Consider the following 24,782-nt stretch of genomic DNA (forward strand, 5'->3'; position numbering starts at 1 on the left):
ATGGAAGATATTAGAGAAACCCTCTCTGGAGAAATAAAAGAACTAAAATCTAACCAAGTCGAAATCAAACATGGAGGCTCTAACTGCTAGGATAAATGAGGCAGAAGAGAGAATTAGTGATATGGAAGATCAAATGATGGAAAATAAAGAAGATGAGAAAAAGAGGGATAAACAACTACTGGATCACAAGGGCAGAATTCGAGAGATAAGTGATACCATAAGATGAAACAATATTAGAATAATTGGGATCCCAGAAGAAGACAGACAGAGAGAGGCAGAAGGTATACTGGAGCAAATTATAGCAGAGAACTTCCCTAATTTGGGGAAGGAAACAGGCATCAAAATCCAGGAGGCACAGAGAACCCCCCCTCAAAATCAATAAAAATAGGTCCACACCCAGACATCTAAGAGTAAAACTTAAGAATCTCAGAGACAAAGAGAAAATCCTGAAAGCAGCTCGGGAGAAGAGATCTGTAACCTACAATGGTAGAAACATTAGACTGACAACAGACCTATCCACAGAGACCTGGCAGGCCAGAAAGGTCTGGCATGATATATCCAGAGCACTAAATGGGAAAAATATGCAGCCAAGAATATTATATCAAGCTAGACTGTCATTGAAAATAGAAGGAGAGATAAAAAGCTTCCAGGACAAACAAAAACTCAAGGAATTTGCTGACACAAAACCAGCCCTACAAGAAATATTGAAAGGGGTCCTCTGGGCAAAGAGAGAGCCTAAAAGTAACATAGACCGGAAAGGAACACAGACAATATACAGTAACCGTCACCTTACAGGTAATACAATGGCACTAAATTCATATCTTTCAATAGTTACCCTGAATGTAAATGGGCTAAATGCCCCAATCAAAAGACACAAGGTATCAGACTAGATAAAAAAATAAGACCCATCGATATGCTATCTGCAAGAGACTCATTTTAGACCCAAAGACACCCCCAGATTGAAAGTGAGGGTGTGGAAAACCATTTGCCATGCTAATGGACACCAAAAGAAAGCTGGGGTGGCAATCCTTATATCTGAAAAATTAGATTTTAAACCAAAGACTGTAATAAGAGATGAAGAAGGACAGTATGTCATACTTAAAGGTTCTATCCAACAAGAAGATCTAAAAATTGTAAATATCTATACCCCTAATAAGGGAGCAGCCAATTATATAAGGCAATTAATAACAAAAGCAAAGAAACACATCGACAACAATACAATAATAGTAGGGGACCTTAACACCCCCCTCACTGATGGACAGATCATCTAAACAAAAGATCAACAAGGAAATAAAGACTTTAAATGACACACTGGACCAAATGGACTTCACAGATATATTCAGAACATTCCATCCCAAAGCAACAGAATACACATTCTTCTCTAGTGTCCATGGAACACTCTCCAGAATAAAACAAATCCTAGGTCACAAATCAGGTCTCAACCGGTACCAAAGATTGGGATCATTCCCTGCATATTTTCAGACCACACTGCTTTGAAACTCAAATTCAATCACAGGAGGAAAGTCGGAAAGAACTCAAATACATGGAGGCTAAAGAGCATCCTACTAAAGAATGAATGGGTCAACCAGGAAATTAAGGAAGAATTTTAAAAATTCATAGAAACCATTGAAAATGAAAAAAAACTGTTCAAAATCTTTGGTATACAGCAAAGGCAGTCCTAAGAGGAAAGTATGTAGTGATGTAAGCCTTTCTCAAGAAACAAGAATGGTCTCAAATACACAAACTAACCCTACACCTAAAGGAGCTGGAGAAAGAACAGCAAATAAAGCCTAAACCCAGCAGGAGAAGAGAAATAATAAAGATCAGAGCAGAAATCAATGAAATAGACACCAAAAGAACAGTAGAACAGATCAACGAGACTAGGAGCTGGTTCTTTGAAAGAATTAAGAAGATTGATAAACCCCTGGCCAGACTTATCAATAAGAAAAGAGAAATGACCCAAATAAATAAAATCATGAATGAAAGAGGAGACATCACAACCAACACCAAGGAAATACAAACAATTATAAGAACATATTATGAGCAACTATATGGCAGCACATTAGATAATCTGGAATAAATGGATGCATTCCTAGAGATGTATCAACTACCAAAATTGAACCAGGAAGAAATAGAAAACCTGAACAGACCTATAACCACCAAGGGAATTAAAGCAGTCATCAAATATCTCCCAAAAAACAAAAGCCCAGGGCCAGATGGCTTCCCAGGGGAATTCTACCAAACATTTCATGAAGAATTAATACTTATTCTCCTGAAACTGTTCCAAAAAAATAGAAATGGAAGGGAAACTTCCAAACTCGTTTTATGAGGCCACCATTACCTTGATCCCAAAACCAGACAAAGACCCCATCCAAAAGGAGAATTACAGATCAATATCCTTGATGAACATGGATGCAAAAATTCTCACCAAAATACTAGCCAATAGGATCCAACAGTACATTAAAAGGATTATTCACCACGACCAAGTGGGATTTATCCCTGGGCTGCAAGGTTGGTTCAACATCCGCAAATCAATCAATGTGATACAATACATTAACAAAAAAGAACAAGAACCATATGATCCTCTCAATAGATGCATAAAAAGCATTTGTCAAAGTACAGCATCCTTTCCTGATCAAAACTCTTCAGAGTATAGGGATAGAGCGTACATACCTCAATATCATCAAAGCCATCTATGAAAAACCCACAGCGAATATCATTCTCAATGGGGAAAAACTGAGAGCTTTTCCTCTAAGGTCAGGAACGCGGCAGGGATGTCCACTATCACCACTGCTATTCAACATAGTATTAGAAGTCCTAGCCACAGCAATCAGACAATAAAAAGAAATCAAAGGCATCCAAATCGGCAAAGAAGAAGTCAACTCTCACTGTTTGCAGATATGACACTTTATATGGAAAACCCAAAAGACTCCACCCCAAAACTGCTAGAACTCATACAGGAATTCAGCAAAGTGGCAGGATATAAAACCAGTGGCATTCCTATCCACCAACAATAAGACAGAAGAAAGAGAAATTAAGGCGTTGATCCCATTTACAATTGCACCCAAAACCATAAGATACCTAGGAATAAATCTAACCAAAGAGGCAAAGAATATATACTCAGAAAACTATAAAATACTCATGAAAGAAATGGAGGAAGACACAAAGAAATGTAAAAAAAGTTCCATGCTCATGGATTGGGAGAACAAATATTGTGAAGATGTCAATGCTACCTAGAGCAATCCACACATTTAATGCAATCCCTATCAAAACACCACCTACTTTTTTCAAAGAAATGGAATAAATAATCCTAAAATTTGTGTGGAACCAGAAAAGACCCCGAATAGCGAGAGGAATGTTGAGAAAGAAAAGCAAAGCTGGTGGCATCACAATTCCAGACTTCAAGCTCTATTACAAAGCTGTCATCATCAAGACAGTATGGTACTGGCACAAAAACAGACACATAGATCAGTGGAACAGAATCGAGAGCCCAGAAATGGACCCTCAACTCTATGATCAACTAATCTTTGACAAAGCAGGAAAGAATGTCCAATGGAAAAGATAGTCTCTTCAACAAATGGTGTTGAGAAAATTGGACAGCCACATGTAGAAGAATAAAACTGGACCATTTCCTTATACCACACACAAAAATAGACTCCAAATGGTTGAAAGACCTAAATGTGAGACAGGAGTCCATCAAAATCCTAAAGGAGAACACAGGCAGCAACCTCTTCGACCTCAGCTGCAGCAACTTCTTCCTAGGAACATCGCCAAAGGCAAGGGAAGTAAGGGCAAAAATGAACTCTTGGGACATCATCAAGATAAAAAGCCTTTGCACAGCAAAAGAAACAGTCCACAAAACCAAAAGACAACCGACAGAATGGGAGAAGATATTTGCAAACGACATATCAGATAAAGGGCTAGTATCCAAAATCTATAAAGAACTTATCAAACTCAACACCCAAAGAACAAATGATCCAATCAAGAAATGGGCAGAAGACATGAACAGACATTTTTCCAAAGAAGACATCCAAATGGCCAACAGGCACATGAAAAAGTGTTCAACATCGCTCGGCATCAGGTAAATCCAAATCAAAACCTCCATGAGATACCACCTCACACCAGTCAGAATGGCTAAAATTAACAAGTCAAGAAACGACAGATATTGGTGGGGATGTGGAGAAAGGGGAATCCTCCTACACTGTTGGTGGAATGCAAGCTGGTGCAGCCACTCTGGAAAAAAGTATGGAAGTTCCTCAAAAAGTTGAAAATAGAGCTACCATACAATCCAGCAATTGCACTACTGGGTATTTACCCCAAAGATACAAATGTAGGGATCCGAAGGGGTACGTGCACCCCGATGTTTATAGCTGCAATGTCCACATTAGCCAAACTATGGAAAGAGCCAAGATGTCCACAGACAGAAGAATGGATGAAGCAGATGTGGCATATATATACAATGGAATATTATGCAGCCATCAAAAGGAATGAAATTTTCCCATTTGCAATGATGTGGTTGGAGCTGGAGGGTATTATGCTGAGCAAAATAAGTCAGTCAGAGAAATACATGTATCATATGATCTCACTGGTATGAGGAATTCTTAATCTCAGGAACAAACTGAGGGTTGCTGGAGTGGTGGGGGGTGGGAGGGATGGGGTGGCTGGGTGATAGACACTGGGGAAGGGTTGTGCTATGGTGAGCACTGTGAATTGTGTAAGACTGTTGAATAACAGACCTGTACCTCTGAAACAAATAATACATTATATGTTAAAAAAAAAGAAGAAGAAGATAGCAGGAAGGGAAAAATGAAGGGGTGGAAATAGAAGGGGGTGACGAACCATCAGAGACTATAGACTCTGAGAAACAAACTGAGGGTTCTAGAGGGGAAGGGGTGGGGGGATGGGTTATTCTGGTGATGGGTATTAAAGAGAGCATGTACTGAATGGAGCACTGGGTGTTATATGCAAACAATTAATCATGGAACACTACATCAAAAACTAATTATGTAATGTATGGTGATTAACATAACAAAATAAAATTTTAAAAAATTTAAAAAAAGAAACAAAACAAACAATCAACAAGGGAAAAAGAGACAAAGAAAGATCTTAAGTACAGAGAACAAACTGGTGGTTGCCAGATGGGAGGTGGGTTCAAGATGGGTAAAATAGTTAAAGGGGATTAAGTGGTACAAACTTCCAGTTACAAAAATAAATAAATAAATAAATAAATAAATAAGTCATAGAGATGAAAAATATAGCATAGGGAATATAATCAACAAGATTGCAATGTTGTTTGGTAACAGGTGGTGACTATACTTATTGTGGTATGCACTGAATAATGTATAGAATCAGTGACATTGTACACTTGAAATTAATACAACACTGTGTTAATTATACTTTAATTAAAAAAAGAAAGGCAAATAACTTTAAATGAACTCTTGATAGGAAAATGAACAAAGTCTATGACTAGGCAATTAAAAGAAGAAAACAAATGGTACATACACATGAAAAGATCCTCAAACAGTGACAAGGAGAAATATGAATAAAAACCACACTGAGGAATAACTTCACACAGTCAGATTTACAAAACTAAATTGAAAAAGGAATCCAACAATACAAAGGGACATATGGAATGACAGGAAGTATGAATATACACCAATAGAAGTGCTTAGGAAATTTATTTGTAATCATCTCCTAAATTTAAAGATGGACACCCCTTACCACTGGTCATTCCACTCCTAGGAAATTTCAAGATATGTACAAAGAAAACTAGCACAAAAACATTTCAAAAATATCCAATAAATGGATTCAACAACAATACCTATGAAGTGGAGGACAGATTAATAATTTATGCCATATTCTGCAGCATACTACAATATATAATTAAAAAGAGATGTAAAGGCAATGGAATATTATGCAGCCATCAAAAGGAATGAGATCTTGCCATTTGCAACGACGTGGATGGAACTGGAGGGTGTTATGCTGAGTGAAATAAGTCAATCAGAGAAAGACATGTATCACATGACCTCACTGATATGAGGAATTCTTAATCTCAGGAAACAAACTGAGTGTTACTGGAGTGGTTGGGGGTGGGAGGGATGGGGTGGCTGGGTGATAGACATTGGGGAGGGTATGTGCTACGGTGAGCGCTGTGAATTGTGCAAGACTGTTGAATCACAGATCTGTACTTCTGAAACAAATAACGCAACATATTTGAAGAAAAAAGGAAAAGAAGAAGATAACAGGACAGGAAGAAAAGGGGAGTATGTCAGAGGGGGAGACGAACCATGAGAGATGATGGACTCTGAAAAACAAACTGAGGGTTCTAGAGGGTAGGGGGGTAGGGGGATGGGTTAGCCTGGTGATGGGTATTGAGGAGGGCACGTTCTGCATGGAGCACTGGGTGTTATGAACAAACAATGAATCATGGAACACTGCATCAAAAACTAATGATGTAATATATGGTGATTAACATAACAATAAAAAAATTTAAAAAAAAAGAGATGTAAAGGAACTCCAGGATCAACATGGATAAATCTCACAGAAACAATGGAACAAATTCCAGGAGGATATAACCAGTAGTTTTATCAATTTCTAATTTATATAATGTTTTAAAATATTTAATTTAAAGAAATAGGATATATTGTTTAGGAGTAAGTTAGCATGCATTTAAACAAATAAATATATGGAAAGATAATAAAAAATTCAGACAGTGGCTATTTCTGGTAAAGAAAGAGAACAATGTGAGTAGAAATGGGCCAAGAACAAAATGGGCTTCAATTATATTTGTAATCTTAATTTTATGTGTATATTTATTACATTAGTTTTGACATCTTTTTATATCAAAATGTTTTCATTTAAAAAACAAAAATAAGGGGCACCTGGGTGTCTCAGTCGGTTAAGCATCCAACTCTGCTTTTGGCTCAGGCCATGATCTCAGGGTTGTGAGATCATGCCCCTTGTCGGGCCCCACACTGAGCATGGAGCCTACTTAAGATTTCTCTCTCTCTCCCTCTGCCCCTCCCCCACCCTCTCTTAAAATTTTTGCTTTAACTTTTAAAAATTAAAAAAAAAATAAAAAGAGCATACAATCTAGAATCAATGTGTGAATCCAAGGTCCATCATTACTACATTTCTTTTGAATCAGTTAATTAACCTGTTTAAGCCTCATGATCTGATAGAAAAATAGTTACAATAATATCCAACTTACAGATTTATGGTAACAACACACTACTGTTAACATTTGTAAAACACTTAGCTTAATGCCAAATACAGAAATCACTCAATAAATGGGAACTATCATTACCTGTATGTGCCTCATCCCCTAGGGAGTTGTCTCTTGAACCTGTTTATTATGGAATCATTCCTATATTGTAGTGCAGTGATAATTTTCTCAAGAAGGACATACTAGTTACCATAAAGTTTCTGGCACATTTAACACCTTGTCAATCATGTCATGTGAAAAAATAGTTACTTTGGGTATTAAATGTTGCACCACATTTAAGCAAACTACTGAACTGACGTTTAGTTAATTTATGAACAGATAAAATTATCAGAAAATCTCACTTCTTTGCTAATTGTAAAACAAGCAGCTCTCTGGTCAAGAACTAATTCTAGACTAGCATTTAAGCAAAGTAGGTAAATGAGCTATTCATAGTGCCTAAGAGGTTTTTAATAACTTTCATTTTCTCCAATAAAGAATGTGTTGCTCTTGGGAGTACTTAAGCTTTGTAATTAACAGGCAACTTGGAGTTTTTTATTACACTGCATTTCCTATAGAAGACAGAATATAAATATACCTCCTAGAGATAAGCAAATCAACAAAGGATATCTTTCTGCTCTTTTGACCCAATTTAGTCCCCAGAAATATCTCACTGAAAAAAAAGAAAAGTCCTTTCACATGCTTCATCTGTACATGGTTCATCAAGTTTATGATATTTTTTGCCATTAAATTTTATTTTCTTTAAAAAGAAAAAGTATTTTTGAATATTAGCATGCCAACCACCATGATATTCTGTCCTTAGTCTATCTAATTAAAAACAAATCTAAAATATTGGTGGGGGGAAATATTTTTAATGAAAATGATGCCTTGATTCACCACTGTAAAGTCAAACTCCATAAGCAAAAACAGACTCTTGCTGGCTGGTGAGCAAACTGCATTACTATTATTTGCAAAAGTCTATTTTCATCTCATCTCTTTCAAATCCACAGAAAATAATGAATAAAAATCCTCAAATAACCATAAATGTTAAATAGAAAATCTTAATAATTAGTTTTGATCTCAATATTTTTCTCTACCCTTCACCTTTCCAGTGTTTTGTTTCATGAGAGAAAATGAGATTTCTATCCTGAAATTGTGTAGTCTGGCTAGAATATGAAACCAAACAGACTATGATTAGAGGTGAAAACAACATAACTTGTGATTAAACTGGCCAAACTGGAAAAAATGTCACCTTAGGCTAGGTCCTCCAACACGTACATCCCAAATAGGAATGAGATATGAATTTGTCCCACCTCACTTCTCCTATTTCGGTCCTGAGCTAGAATATCCCTTGTTTCAAGGCTGTCTGAGTTCCCTTTCAGCCTAATGAATCTTCCATCTTAGTAAAGCAAAGATATAACAAGCAAATGCACTTTTTAAAAAAGAAGGCAGGGATTATTACATTAATACTAGACAGAATAAAAAGGTATTAAATGACAAAAAATGATGTATTATAATGTTGAAGACTATAAATCACAATGAAGAATAAATAACAGTTAATATCTATAAACTACAAACACAGCAACAACTTATATAAAGAAGCAACTATAGGAGATGGAAGAAATGTAGTGAAACACTAATTACATATGATTTTAAATACCTCTCTCATTTCAAGACAGATTTAGTAGAATAACAGTTAGTAAAGACAGAGGAGACTTAAAAAACCCAAATGCATAAAAATAAAAATTAAAAAATCAATAAGGTACATTATAGGGAAATACTATAAACTACTACTTTAACAGTAGATAGGTTATTTTCAAGTGAACATCGATCATTCATAAAAATTTACTACATATAAGCCCCCCCACACACATACAAGTTAATACATTTTAAAAACTGGAGCTAGTTTAAAAATATTAAAGTTGGGGCACCTGGGTGGCTCAGTTGGTTAGGCATCAGACTCTTGATTTTTGGCTCATGTCATGATCTCAGGGTTGAGGGATGGAGCCTCAGGTGGGGTTCCATGCTCAGCAGGGAGTCTGCTGGAGATATTCTCTCCTTCTTCCTCTCCCCCCCACTCTCCCTCTCTCTCTCTCTCTTTAAAATAAATAAGTATATCTTAAAAAACAAAAATTAAACAGTAAAAAAGTATACTCTAGCATATACAATAAAAGCAGAAACTAATAACAAAAATTTTAAAGTCCCTTCTACTTGCAATTTTTAAAAATGATATTAAACAACTGTTTTTTCCTGTGTTAATTTTAGCCATTCTGACAGGTGTGAGGTGATATCTCATTGTAGTTTTGATTTGTATTTTCCTGATGATGAGTGATGTTGAGCAACTTTTCATGTATCTCTTGGCTATCTGTATGTTTTCTTTGGAAAAATGTCTATTCATGTTTTCTTCCCATTTTTTAACTGGATTATTTGTTTTTGGGGTGTTAAATTTCATAAGTTCTTTATACATTTGGGATACTAACCCTTCATCAGACATGTCATTTGCAAATATCTTCTCTCATTCCAAAGGTTGCCTTTCAGTTTTGTTGATTGTTTCCTTTGCTGTGCAGTAGCTTTTTATTTTGATGAAGTCCGAATAGTTTATTTTTGCTTTTGTTTCCCTTTCCTCAGGAGATGTGTCTAGTAAGAAGTTGCTACAGCCAATGTCAAAGAGGTTGCTGCTTGTGTTCTCCTCTAGGATTTTGATGGTTTCCTATCTCACATTCAGGTCTTTCATCCATTTTGAATTCATTTTTGTGTATGGTATAAGAAAGTGGTCCAGTTTCATTCTTTTGCATGTTGCTGTCCAGTTTTCCCAGCACCATTTGTTGACAAGTCTGTCTTTTTTCTGTTGGATATTCTTTCTTACTTTGTTGACCATATAGTTGTGGGTCCATTTCTCAGTTTTCTATTCTGTTCTATTGAGCTATGTGTCTGTTTTTGTATCAGTACCATACTGTCTTGATGACTACAACTTTGTAATATAACTTGAAGTCAGAATTGTGATGCCTCTAGCTTTGTTTTTCTTTGTCAAGACTGTTTTGGCTATTTGGGGTCTTTTGTGGTTCCATACAAATTACAGGATTGTTTGTTCTAGCTCTGTGAAAAATGCCAGTGGTATTTTGATAGGGACTGCATTGAATGTGTACATTGCTTAGGGTAGTATAGACATTTTAACAATATTTGTTCTTCCAATCCATGAGCTAAGCAAAATAAGTCAGTAAAAGAAAGATAAATACCATATGATTTCACTCATATGTGGAATTTAAGAAACAAAACAGATGAACAAAGAGGGGAAAAAAGAGAGAGAGACAAATCATAAAACAGACTCCTAACTATAGGGAAAAAATGAGGGTTGCTGGAGGGGAGGTGGGCAGGGGGATGGGTTAAATGGGTGAGGGGTATTAGGGAAGGCACTTGACATGATGAGCACTGGGTGTAATATGTAAGTGATGAATCACTAAATTCTACTCCTGAAACTAATATTACACTATATGTTAACTAACTGGAATTTAAATAAAACCTTGAAAAAAATAAAATGAAATATAAATAAAAAGATTTGTCAAAGATTAGTTGACCATAGAGTTGAGGGTCCATTTCCGGAGTCTCTATTCTATTCCATTGGTCTATGTGTCTGTTTGTGTGCCAATACCATGCTGTCTTGATGGTCACAGCTTTGTAATATAGCTTGAAGTCAGGAAATGTGATGCCCCAGCTTTGCTTTTCTTTTTCATCAGTCCCTTGGCAATTTGGAGTCTTTTCGGGCTCCACACAAATTTTAGGGTATTTTGTTCCAGCTCTTTGAAAAATGCCAATGGTATTTTAATAGGGACGGCCTTGAAAGTGTAAATTGCTCTGGGTAGGAGAGACATTTTAACTATGTTTATTCTTCCAATCCACGAGCATGGAATATTTTTCCATCTTTTTTGTCTTCCTCAATTTCTTTCATAAGTGTTCTGTAGTTTCTAGAGTATAGATCTTTTACCTCTTTAGTTTGGTTTATTCCTAGGTACCTTATGGTTTTTGTTGCTATTGTGAATGGAATAGATTCCTTAATTTCTCTTTCTACAGTTATATTGTTAGTGTATAGAAAAGCAACTGATTTCTGTGCATTGATTTTGTATCCTGCCACATTGCTGAATTGCTGTATGAGTTCTAGTAATTTGGGGGTGGAGTCTTTTGGATTTTCCACATAAAGTATCATGTCATCTGGTAAGAGAAAGAGTTTGACTTCTTTGCTAATTTGAATGCCTTTTATTTCTTTTTGTTGTCTCATTGCTGAGGCTAGGACTTCTAGTACTATGTTGAACAATAATGGTGAGAGTGGGCATCTCTATTGTGTTCCTGACTTTAAGGGAAAAGCTCTGTTTTTTTCCCATTGAGAATGATATTCGCTATGAGATTTTGACAGATGGCTTTCATGATAATCCCAATACTTTGAAAAGATTTAATCAGGAAAGGATGCTGTATTTTGTCAAATGCTTTTTCTGCATCATTTGAGAGAATCATATGGTTCTTGTCTTTTCTTTTATTGATGTGCTCTCCCACGTTGTTTGATTTGTGAATGCTGAACAACCCTTGCATCCCAGGCATAAAACCCACTTGGTCATGGTGAATAATCCTTTTAATGTACTGTTGGATCCTATTAGCTAGGATCTTGTTGAGTATTTTGGCACCCATGTTCATCAGGGATATTGGTCTATAATTCTTTTTGATGGGGTCTTTGCCTGGTTTTGGGATCAGGGTAATACTGGCTCCATGGAAGGAGTTTGGAAGTTTTCCTTCTGTTTCTATTTTTTTGGAACAGCTTCAGTAGAATAGGTATTATTCCTTCTTTAAATGTTTGGTAGAATTCCCCTGGGAAGTTAGCTCACCCTGGACTTCTGTTTTTTGGGAGGTTTTTGATTACTGCTTCAATTTCATTACTGGTTATTGGTTCTACTCAGATTTAAAAATCAGGAAAAAATATCCAATGGAAAAAAGACAGTGTCTTCAATAAGTGGTGCTGGGAAAATTGGACAGCTACATATATAAGAATGAAACTGGACCATTCCCTTATACCATACACAAAGATAAACAAAATGGATGAAAGACCTCAATGTGAGACAGGAATCTATCAAAATCCTAGAGGAGAACATAGGCAGTTACCTCTTCGACATTGGCCACAGTAACTTCTTTCAAGAAACATCTCCAAAGGCAAGTGAAATGAAAGCAAAAATGAACTTTTGGGACTTCATCAAGATAAAAAGCTTCTGAACAGTGAAAGTAACAGTCAACAAAACTAAGAGGCATCCCACGGAATGGGAGAAAATATTTGCAAATGACATTACAGATAAAGGGCTGGTATCCAAGATCTATAAAGAACTTCTCAAACTCAACACTCAAAAAACTAATAACCTAGTCAAAAAATGGGCAGAAGACAGGAACAGACACTTCTCCAAAGAAGACATACAAATGGCCAACAGACACATGAAAAAATGCTCATCATTAGCCATCAGGGAAATTCAAATCAAACCACACTGAGATACCACCTTACACCAGTTAGAATGGCAAAAATTAACAAAACAGGAAACAACAAATGTTGGCAAGGATGTGGAGAAAGGAGCACCCTCTTACACTGTCGGTCGGAATGGAAGCTGGTACAGCCACTCTGGAAAGCAGTATGGAAGTTCCTCAAGATGTTAAGAATAGAGCTGCCCTACAACCCAGCAACTGCACTACTAGGTATTTACCCCAAAGATACAGATGAAGTGAAAAGAAGGGGCATGTGCACCCCAATGTTCATAGCAGCAATGTCCACAATAGCCAAACTGTGGAAGGAGCTGAGATGCCTTTCAACAGATGAATGAATAAAGAAGATGTGGTACATATATACAATGGAATAGTATTCAGCCATCAGAAACGATGAACACCCACCATTTGCATCGACATGGATGGAACTGGAGGGGATTATGTTAAGTGAAGTAAGTCAAGCAGAGAAAGACAATTATCATATGGTTTCACACATATGTGGAACATAAGCAATAGTACAGAGGACCATAGGGGAAGGGAGGGAGATCCAAAGGGGGAGAAATCAGAGAGGGAGATGAACCATGAGAGACTATGGAGACTGAGAAACAATCTGGGGGTTTCAGAGGGAAGGAGGGTAGGGGGAATGGGTAACAGGGTGATGGGTATTGAGGAGGGCACTTGCTGTGATGAGCACTGGGTGTTGTACTTAACTATACTTAATGTATCATTGAACACTACCACAAAAACTAATTATGTACTATACAGTGGCTAACTGAACATAATAAAAAAATGGTTAATAAGGTAGAAAAAATATAAATAAAAAGAGACTCATTAAAATAATTAATTTTTAAAAATATAAATGACATTAAACAATCAAAAGGATCAAAAGGAAATTACACAATTTCTAGAAAATATTGACAATGAAACAGCTTTCTAAATAAATGGAATATTGTTAAAGCAGTGCTCAGAGAAAAGAATGATATACTTATGTTAATAATAAAGAAGGCATCTCAAAAAGATAGTAAAAGACCAACAAATAAACAAAATAAACCATAAGAGAAAAGGAACAGGTTTAAAAGCCAAAAGATAATAAAACAGAAAAAATAAAAGGAACAAAAGTTATAAACTACCAACCAACCTAAAATTGGATCTTTTCTTCACACAGGATAAATTCCAGCTGGGTTAGTGGTGTAAATGTGAAATAATTATAACTACAAAAGTTCTAGAAGGAAAAAAATGAATGTATCCCTTTAAAATTGATTGGAAAAAATTTTCTGACTACACTTTGAAATCCAAGAGCCATTTAAAATAGACAGTAAATTTTACTATATAAAACAAATATTATTAAACTGATAAGAACAGATACTACACTTGATCTTAGCCAAAAGGCCGTGCACCCCAATGTTTATAGCAGCAATGTCCACAATAGCCAAACTGTGCAAAGAGCCAAGATGTCCATCGACAGATGAACGGATAAAGAAGATGTGGTATATATACACAATGGAATATTATGCAGCCATCAAAAGGAATGAGATCTTGCCATTTGCAACAACATGGATGGAACTGGAGGGTGTTATGCTGAGTGAAATAAGTCAATCAGAGAAAGACATGTATCATATGACCTCACTGATATGAGGAATTCTTAATCTCAGGAAACAAACTGAGGGTTGCTGGAGTGGTGGGCAGGTGGGAGGGATGGGGTGGCTGGGTGATAGACATTGGGGAGGGTATGTGCTATGGCGAGTGCTGTGAATTGTGCAAGACTGTTGAATCACAGATCTGTACCTCTGAAGCAAATAATGCAATATATGTTAAGAAAAAAAAAAAGAAGAAGATAGCAGGAGGGGAAAAATGAAGGGGGGGAAATCGGAGGGGGAGACCAACCATGAGAGACGATGGACTCTGAAAAACAAACTGAGGGTTCTAGAGGGGAGGCAGGTGGGGAGATGGGTTAGCCCGGTGATGGGTATTAAAGAGGGCACGTTCTGCATGGAGCACTAGGTGTTATGCACAATGAATCACGGAACACTACATCCAAAACTAATGATGTAATGTATGGTGATTAACATGACAATAAAAAAATTAAAAAAAAACAAATAGTATTAAATAAAGGCAAAAGCTAAATGATCAGTGACAAATCGGAGAAAAAAATTGTAACTTTATCAAAAAGAGATTATATCCTCAACACATAAAAGATCCTAAAATTTAAGAAGAGAAAATAACCTGTTTAACAAATGGTATGGGGGGTACACAAGTTTTGTAGTTCTGCATTTAAGGAGCTTAGAAGTTGCTACTCTATCCTAACAAGTTGAGGAATCTGAAAAATTAACAACTTTTCTTGGATCTGTAGGTAAGATGAGGTCATAGGAAAAACCATTTCATTTCAATGCTGGAAAGATAGACAAAACAGGGGAGACAAAAATAGGGAGATAGACAATACAGGGAGAAACAGCTTACTGGAGAAGAAACTCTTCAATGGAAACTGCTGTGGGCTCCAGTGCCAGAGTAGGAACACCTGAGCTGAAACTGATGAATTGCTGGAGGCTCTGTGTAGACAACTCTGAGAATTCAAAACTCCAGGGGGACCCAATAATAGTTGGACTCTCACACTATTGTGAGATTTACCTTTAGGACTTGAATTGATTCCCACAGTAAATATCAGAGAAAAATCCCCTCTGGCTCCCTGCAGGGGGAGGGGAAAAGGAACCATTTTGAAATTTGCCAGAGCACCCTTAAGAAGACCAGCCCTCAAGAGAACCACTTAACCAGAGCCTACCCTGACCTAGGGAAAGGTAATACCCTATTCTAACCACTCTATCTTTCCCATGAGAATAGAGAAATACAAAACTCCAGCCCACTTTGGCCATCTTCTCCCACCTAAAGGGGGGGAAGAAAACTGAGAACACTTGTGAAGTTCACAATCCAGATTCAGGCTCACTGAAAGACTGAGACTTAATCATAGGACTATATTATCCATACTATTATACATTTACCCTCCCCCACACATTACCACCATATTATTAAGGTCTTTTTACAGAAGTTCCTTTAACCCTGTCATCATGTCTGCCTATCATGCAAACATTACAAGGTATACTAAAAGACAACATAATTTGAAGAGACAGAGCAAGCTTCAGAACCAGATACTGCAGGAATGTTGGAATTACCAGATCAAGAATTTAAAACAACTATGATTAATATGCCAAGCACTCTAATGGATAAAGTAGACCACATGTAAGAACAGATGGGCAAAATAAGCAGAAAGATAGAAATCCTAAGAAAGGATCAAACAGAAATGCTAGACATTAAAAAAAAATTGTAACAGAAATGAAGAATGCCTTTTGATGGGGTATTAAGTAGACTGGACATGATAGGGAAAAGAATGTCCAAGTTAGAGGCTACATCAATAGCATCCTCAAAAACTGAGAGAAAGAAAAAAAGACTGAAAAAAAAAACCAGACTATTCAAGCACTGTGGGCAACCACAAAAAGTATAACCCACACATAATAGGAAATGCCAGAGGAGAAGAAACAAAGAAACAAAAGAAATATTTGAAATAATAGTGATTGAGAATTTCACCAAATTAATGTCAGACACCAAACCACAGATCCAGGAAGATTAGAGAACACCAAGCAGTATGAAAAACAAAAATATATACTCAGTCATATCATTTTCAAACTACAAAAAATCAAAAATAAAGAAAAAATCCTGAGAGAAGCCAGAGAGGGGGAAAAGAACACCTTTCCTATAGAAAAATAAAGATAAAAATTATATATATGCTTGTATATAAGGGAAATAAATGACAGTAATGATATAAGGCATGAGAGAAAGCAGTTAGAATTATTTTGCTATTGTAAGATACTCACATTACCAGTGAAGGGATACAGGGTTTTTTGAAAATGGACTTAGACTAGATGTAAATGTATATTGCAAAATCTAGGTCCACCACTAAAAAAAAAGTATAACAGATATGCTAAGAAAGGAGAAAAAATATATAAGATGCTCAATTAAAATCACAAAAGATAGTAAAAGAGTGGAAAACAAAAATAGAAACAAAGAATAAGGACAACAAATAAAAATAATTTAAAATATGGTAGCTGTTAACCCAACTAACCACTTTGAATCTCAGTGGTCTAAATACACCAATTAAAAATAAATAAATAAATAAATAAATAAATAAATAAATAAATAAATAAATAAACAGACAGACAAACACACCCATTAAAAGACAGAGACTGTTAGAGTAGATCAAAAAACAAGACCCAACTATATGTTCTCTACAAGAAATCCACTTTAAACACAAAAATACATGTAGGTTAAAAGAAAATGGATGGAGAAAAATATAGCATGCTAACTCTAATCAAAAGAAAGCAGGAGTAACTATATTAATTTCAGACAGAGCAGTCTTCAAAGCAAAGAAAGTTAACAAGGAGAATAAAGGGGCATTACATAATGATAAAGGAGTTGATTCCCCAGGAAAACATAACAGTCCTCAACATGTATGCACCTAACAATAAAATGTCAAACTACATAAGGCAAAAACCAAAGGAACAGCAAGGAGAAATAGATAAATCCACTGTCATAGTTGGAGACTTCAACACTACTCTACCAGAAATGGACAAATCCAGCAGGCAAAAAAATCTCTAACGACATAGTTGAACTCAATGACATCATGAATCAACTAGATATAATACATATCTATAGACTACTTAACAAACAGCAGCAGATATACATTTTTTTTCTGAACTCGCTTAGAACATTCACCAAGCTAGACCACATTTTGTATATATACACAATGGAATATTATGCAGCCATCAAAAGGAATGAGATCTTGCCATTTGCAATGACGTGGATGGAACTGGAGGGTGTTATGCTGAGTGAAATAAGTCAATCAGAGAAAGACATGTATCATATGACCTCACTGATATGAGGAACTCTTAATCTCAGGAAACAAACTGAGGGTTGCTGGAGTGGTGAGGGGTGGGAGGGAGGGGGTGGCTGGGTGATAGACATTGGGGAGGGTATGTGCTATGGTGAGCGCTGTGAATTGTGCAAGACGGTTGAATTACAGATCTGTACTTCTGAAACAAATATGCAACATATGTTAAGAAAAAAGAAAAAGAAGAAGATAGCAGGAGGGGAAGAATGAAGGGGAGTAAGTTGGAGGGGGAGATGAACCATGAGAGACGATGGACTCTGAAAAACAAACTGAGGGTTCTAGAGGGGAGGAGGGTGGGGGGATGGGTTAGCCTGGTGATGGGTATTAAAGAGGGCACAGTCTGCGTGGAGCACTGGATGTTATGCACAAACAATGAATCATGGAACACTACATCAAGAACTAATGATGTAATGTATGGTGATTAACATAACAATAAAAAAATAACCAGTAAAAGATAGGCCACATTTTAACATGTAACCTTAAAACATAAAACACACCTTAAGAAATTGAAAAGATTATAAATCATACAATGTCTGCTTTCAGACCAAAATGGAATTAAACTAGAAATCAATAACAGAAAGATAACTGGAAAATGCAAAAATATATGAAGATTAAACAACATACTTCTAAATAACACATGGGTCAAAGAAGAAATCACAAAAGAAATTTAAAACATTTTGAACTAAATGAAAATTAAAACACAAATCAAAATTTTTGATGGGCAGCAAAAGTAATGCTTACAGAGAAATTTATATATTGAATGCATATATTAGAGATCTAAAATCAGTAATCCAAGTTCCTGCTTTAGGAAATTAAATCCCAAGTAACCAGAAGAAAATAAAAAGATTTAGAGCAGAAACCAATAAAATTTAAAACAGGAAATCAACAAAGAAAATCAACAAAACCAAAAGTTGGTTCTTTAAAAATATCAATAAATTAATAAGCTTCTAGCTAGGCTAAGAGAAAAAGAGAGAGGATATAAATTAGAGAGTACATCAGAAATGAAAGAGGGGACATCACTACAGATCTTATGACAGACAGACGTTAAAATGACAGATAACAAAGGAACACTATGAACAACTCTATGTCCACAAATTCAATAACCTAGTTGAAACAGACCAATTCCTTGAAAGATACAATCTGTCAAAACTCATAAAGGAACAGAATATCTGAATATGTTACATTTAAAGAAATTTAATTAATAATTAATATCTTCCCAAAACAGAAAGCACCAGGCCCTAAATGGTGATGATACCCTTTTATATATAACACTAAAGACATGATCCATGAGAGAAATAATTGATAATATGGGAATATTATTTAGTGCTAAAAAGAAATGACCTATCAAGTCATGAAAAGACAAGAAGGAATCTTAAATACATATTACTAAGAAAAAAAGCCAATCTGCAAAAACTATCTACTGTATGATTCCAACTATATGACATCTTAGAAAAGGCAGATTATGGAGACAACAACAATAAAAAAAAAAAATCACTGCTTGCCAGAGGTGAGAAAAGAGAGAGATAACTGGCCAAGCACAGAGGATTTTTAGGGCAGTGAAAATACTCTGTATAATGATGGATATATGTCATCATACATTTTTACAGATCTATAGAATATATAACACAAAGGGTGAACCCTAGGTAAATGATGGACTTTGGGTGATTATGATGTGTCAATTTAGGTCCATGCTTGGCAAAAAATGTACCATTCCAGTGAATGATGTTGATAATAGAAGGGGCAGGAGGTATGTGGGAAAATATCTCTACCTCCCTCGCAACTTTGTTGTAAACCTAAAACTCTTCTTCAAAAAAAAAAGGTATTTTTTAAATGCTAGGGAGGAGAAATATATATGCTAATTCACTGGAAAAGAAATGAAAATATCTATTAAATATGGAAAAAGATCCTCAACCTCCCTTATGAGAATAACCTAAACATAAGACTGACTATTCACTGCAGCATTATTAGCTATAGCAAAAGCTAGGAACAACTTAAATGTCCATCAGCAAGACACTAGTTGAATAGACTATGGTACATCAACACAGTGACATGGTATGCAATATAAAAAAAAAGGAAAAGCTCTATAACTGATAAGCAGCGATCTCCAGGCTATCTCACTAGTGAAAAAGCAACCTGTAGAACATCACTGAACTTCCAGAGCCAAAATCTGTTTTTGTTCCTATTGCTACAGAAAATATCGCCCCCAAGTTTAGTGGCTTTACAATAACAAATATCTCACAGTTTCTAAGTCAGGAATCTGGGCACAGCTTAGACTGTTTGGCTCACAGTCTCTCATGAGGCTGCAGTCAAGGTGTTGGCAGTCATCTCTAGGCTTGGCTGCAGGATCATCCACTTCCAAATTCACTCATGTTGTTGACAGGCCTTAGATCTTTGTTGGCTGTTGGCTTGTGACATCACTTCCGTAACACATGGACTTCTTTCCATAAGGCTGCTCATAATATGGCGGCTGGATTTGCTCAGAGCTAATAAGCTCTCTTTTATGAAACAATATGGTGTGTGAGTGTGTGTGTTTGTGTGTGCGTGTTTATGTGTGTAGAATTAGAAAATAATCATTTTGTAACCCCAAATAAGCTAATGGATTGAGGCAACAACTGCTAATAGATATTAAATCACTGGGAATTTTAAAATGGAAGGATCAGGCTGACAGCATGTGAAACCAATGATCAAACTTAGCTTCATTAAAGGCAAACAACCAGACATTATGTTCCTCATAATGTATTGGATATGTTTTTTGCACAATAAAATAAGATGAAATAAAATGAAACGAGTCAAGCCTCTAGATTTAACTACCAGTTTATATAAAATACAGGGATGGAGCAGCAAGATAAAAGACAGAACAAAGCAATCAGCATAATGCAGAACATGGAATTTTTTTAAAAGACAAAAGACCCATTTTCTCTCCCAAAAATTCATGGGCATGAAAAAAGGGGACTGTAGTGAGGGATTCTTATAGAATAAAATAATTTTAAGACAAATAGCAAATGCAATGTGTCATCCTTATTAGAATTCTATAAATATATTACTGCCAAATTTTTAAACATTCAGAGAAATTTAAACACTCAATATTTGAATTATTAATTCTGTTAAGTGAGATAATGGAGTGGTGCTTATATACATAAGGAATTATTCTCATCCATTAGAGATAAGTAAAATAACATGATGTCTGGAAATTGCTTTAACATAATCCAGAGGGGAAAAAGTATGGGGGACAGGAAAAATAAAACATATTTTTATTTAACCATTAAGTAATTCGTTTTTTCACCTATTTCTTTTGTAAAACTGCAAATAAAAACATTTGAAATCTTCATATATCTGCCTTTTCTAATTTTTAATGACACAGAGTTTCAGAGCTGATGAAAAACACTGCTTAAAAATATTGGGTCAAATGGCTAAAGAAAAATATTTATAGGTTGCAAAACGTATTAGTCAGAATAGGCTAGAATGTGAAGAAAGAACATCCCTAAAATCTCAGTGACTTAATAACAAATGCTTACTTTTTACCCATACTCCATGTCCAGTAAGAACCAGCATGCACAATGGTTCCATGTGGGACAGCTGACCTCAGTTGCCACAGGGGTGAAAGGAGCCTGGATGGACATGTTTACATGTTTTTATTTGAAAAATGACACAGATCATTGTCATATCTAGCCCACTGGCCAGATTACACTATGTTTCTCAAACCCAACTGATGGGGATGCTGGGAAATAAAGTGTCCCCATATATCCAATAAGAATAAATTAAAACAAAACCTTTGAAATACATGTCTACTCCAGTTACAACTCCCTCCTACTGTAAAACCAATACTGAGGCACCCTTTATGAACTCTGAAATGGGAGGAAATAAACACTCTTGTGGTTCTAAATAGATATACAAGAACCATATGGACACTCACCAGGTCTGCAAACATTAGGAAGCTCATCCCAGCATTGTGCCAGATTTTAGATTTATACTGTTTTTCTTTGAGGACTGTATTTTGTATTTGTCATGTGTGTGTATGAGAGAGAGAAAGAGAGAGAGATCATTGAAAAAAATGAGTGGGCACCTCTTTGTCTCACTCTAGCAAAGACTTTGACAGAGACTCAGCAAAAAAATACGAAAGCCTACCTGGACTATTCACCGAAATGCCTTCCTATCCACAAATTATTCATTCATTCAACAACTGCATGTCTCAGGCACTGTTCTAGGCCCTGGGGGTATAATGAACAAAAAGAGATGCCATTCATCCAATCTGCTTAAAATCATACTTTAAGAAATATACTTCAGGGGTTTTCTGTGTCTACAGATTGCCTGATGGTAAGATGGAGCAGATAACAGGGAGAGATCAACTGCTATAGATAGAAGGAGAAGGCTTTTCTACAGAGGAATAGAAATTTATACTCTGAAGAATTCAGGAAAGTGTTATGCATATTATCATAGTTCCATCAAGAAATCAGATGTCCCAACCTGTTTTCCTAATTAAAGAAAATTAAGGTTTCTCAATGCCACTCATTTTTTCTGAACATTACATCTTATCAAAATGCCTACTGTCAAGTCAGTTAGCTTGTATTTTGCACCTATATCAGAAAGCATAAATCAAAATGTGTTAAATCATTTAATAACTATGAGGTACTTTAATAGGTAGGCTTTCATTTCTAAGTAGCACAAGCCTTTCAGAACTCTTGAAATAACCTCTCTTTTTCACTTGAAGAATACTGTTTTTGTTAAGCATATTGTTGACAGCCAAAGGGCTTAATGTTTAATCCTACATGCTGTTAATGTAATAAAGGGGAAATTAAGCAATTTATGTGACTAGCTGTGTATGTGGAAAACATGTAGCCCTTTTTAAGGTAACAAGTAAGGTATAGGACTTCATCGATTTACTTAATAACATTACTTTCCACATTGAAAATAAATAAACAGCCTAACTATTCCTGGGGTACTTTGCAATTATGATAAATCATATGGAAAGATAAATGGGAATATATTTCCCTCTCAGGAGGGCAAGTGCTGTGTCTATTCTGAATTGTTTGTAGGCTAAGTCTCAAATGGTGGTTGATTCCTGGCCACTCTTTCCTCTACCGCTTCCCTTGTTTGGATATGTCAGAAGGTATCTTAAAAAGGAGTGGGGGGTATTAGGCTATTTTGCCTCTTGATAGCTGCTCTAATAAAAACCTTGGGACACTGCACCTTTTGGAGAAAATAAGATGGAGGGATTTACAGTAGATTCGATATGTCTCCTATCACCTCAGATATATTCAACATTTATAGTTATGTTCACTCAACAAGTTCTTGTTTTTAAGCTCTGGATTATACTTAAGGATGGATCATGTCTGAGAAATAAAATCCTTTAATGGTTCCCTTTTGGTCTTTTTTTTTCTCTATACCCATTTTGTAACAGTTGTGAATGTATATACATATATAGAGATTTTTAAACATGTGAAATTGCTATTTTTTAGGTAAAAAATGATCAAACATATACATGGAAGTCGATGATTATGTTTTATATGAAAAAATATGGAAAGAAACAGGAGTAAGTGAATATAGAATAGAACTCCTTAAAATATTGTTAAACAGTAAGTTCTTCATATTTGTTGAATAAGTGGAAAAATTATAAAGTTATCTAGGGACACCTGGGTGGTTCAGTTGGATAAGTGAGTGCCTTCAGCTCAGGTCATGATCTCAGGGTCCTGGGATTGAGTCCCACATCGGGCTCCTTGCTCAGCGGGGAGTCTGCTTCTCCCTCTGCCTGCGCCTCCCCCTGCTTGTGCTCTCTCTCTAACAAAAAAATAAATAAAATCATTAAAATAAATAAATAAAAGAAAATAATCTAATAGATGAAGGCCAATCCAAATTTAGTAAATAAATCAAAGTCATCATTCCAAATTATTTTTGAAATACATCTGTATTATATAGACAAAATAATCACCTACATTTCCTGTGCTGTCCAATTTATATTTTAAGATCTCAAACTTACAATGTCCTACAAATCCAGAAAGCAAGTTCACCACTGAAAATTCCAAAACTCACTGCTTTTCTTTAGCTGTTTCCAATGGTAAAAGTAAAATTATAATAGAAATCTTTTTTTAACTGAAATTCTAAAGTATCCCCCCAAATAGGAAAATAATCCTGCAAAGCAAAATAAAATGGTTTGCTATATAATAATCCTAAGGCCCACCCATCATGTCAGCCTGCATTTTTAAGCCAAAGTTGATTATTATTTTTCTTAAACATAATATAAGAACTGATGTTATATAAGTTTTATGAAGGAAGTTGATGTTTAAAGAAGGAGAGTGACTTGTTTTAAGATTCTACTAGCAGTTAACTTTATATTCCTAGTCTCCTGTTTCTAAGAGATAATTTCTCTTCATGATGTCTCACAAGATAGATATTCTACAAATTGAATAGAAAAAAACAGCAAAGTTCTTTGCTGCTTTTGGTTTTTAGAAGGCTAGAAAATCTTAACTTTTTCTCTAAATTTCCATTTTCAAGTTTGCTACATTACATTTTTTTCATCCCTTTTTACTTTATTTTTTTTTTAGCATTAGGCAACATTCATCATGAAAAGAAGCTTAGAAATCCTGTGCATCTACTTTATTAGTTATTTTCTTTAAAGTAGAAGTTGTATGGATGAGTAATTTGTAAACATTTCTAAAAGCACTTTAAAAAAAAAACAGTAAGATGAATTTTAAGGAAGGATCTTGAGGCCTCTTGTTTCATGTACTGTTCCAATAAAACTCTTGTGTGTGAGAGGAAAAGTGGCCATTGTACATAATTGACCTCTCCCACTCAGTAAGAAGTCCAGCTGAATATCCTATTGATTCCACTGAACTCCCTACCACACAGATATTTAATGAAGTTGGTAGTTTGAGAGGACAAGTCACAGGATGTGTGCCACTAGACCAAATACCTCCAGTGTAACATTGTTGTCAGCTCTGCCTCTATCATGAGATGATCTATTTCAATAGCATGTGAGAAACAATTGATCTTGCAGGTAATAGATAACTCCAAAGTAATAGCATCCTAGAAAAGCAGAACAGAAATCACTTGAGCACCATTTTCTAGTGCCTTGGATTGAAAATGAGCTTTCGTGTGCGCCTAAACCTAAAACGGATGCATTCTTGTTTTCCAGAATATTTA

At 35.6% G+C, this 24,782-nt stretch overlaps 1 pseudogene; it reads right to left on the minus strand.

The window, feature by feature from the left end:
• Positions 1–13,946: 13,946 nt before the first annotated feature.
• LOC112811314 (U2 spliceosomal RNA) lies at positions 13,947–14,112 on the minus strand (annotated as a pseudogene).
• Positions 14,113–24,782: the final 10,670 nt, after the last annotated feature.

Source organism: Callorhinus ursinus, unplaced genomic scaffold (assembly GCF_003265705.2).
Source record: "Callorhinus ursinus isolate GAN/ISIS: 27379988/994484 unplaced genomic scaffold, GSC_fseal_2.0 scaffold57, whole genome shotgun sequence".
Lineage (NCBI taxonomy): Eukaryota > Metazoa > Chordata > Mammalia > Carnivora > Otariidae > Callorhinus > Callorhinus ursinus.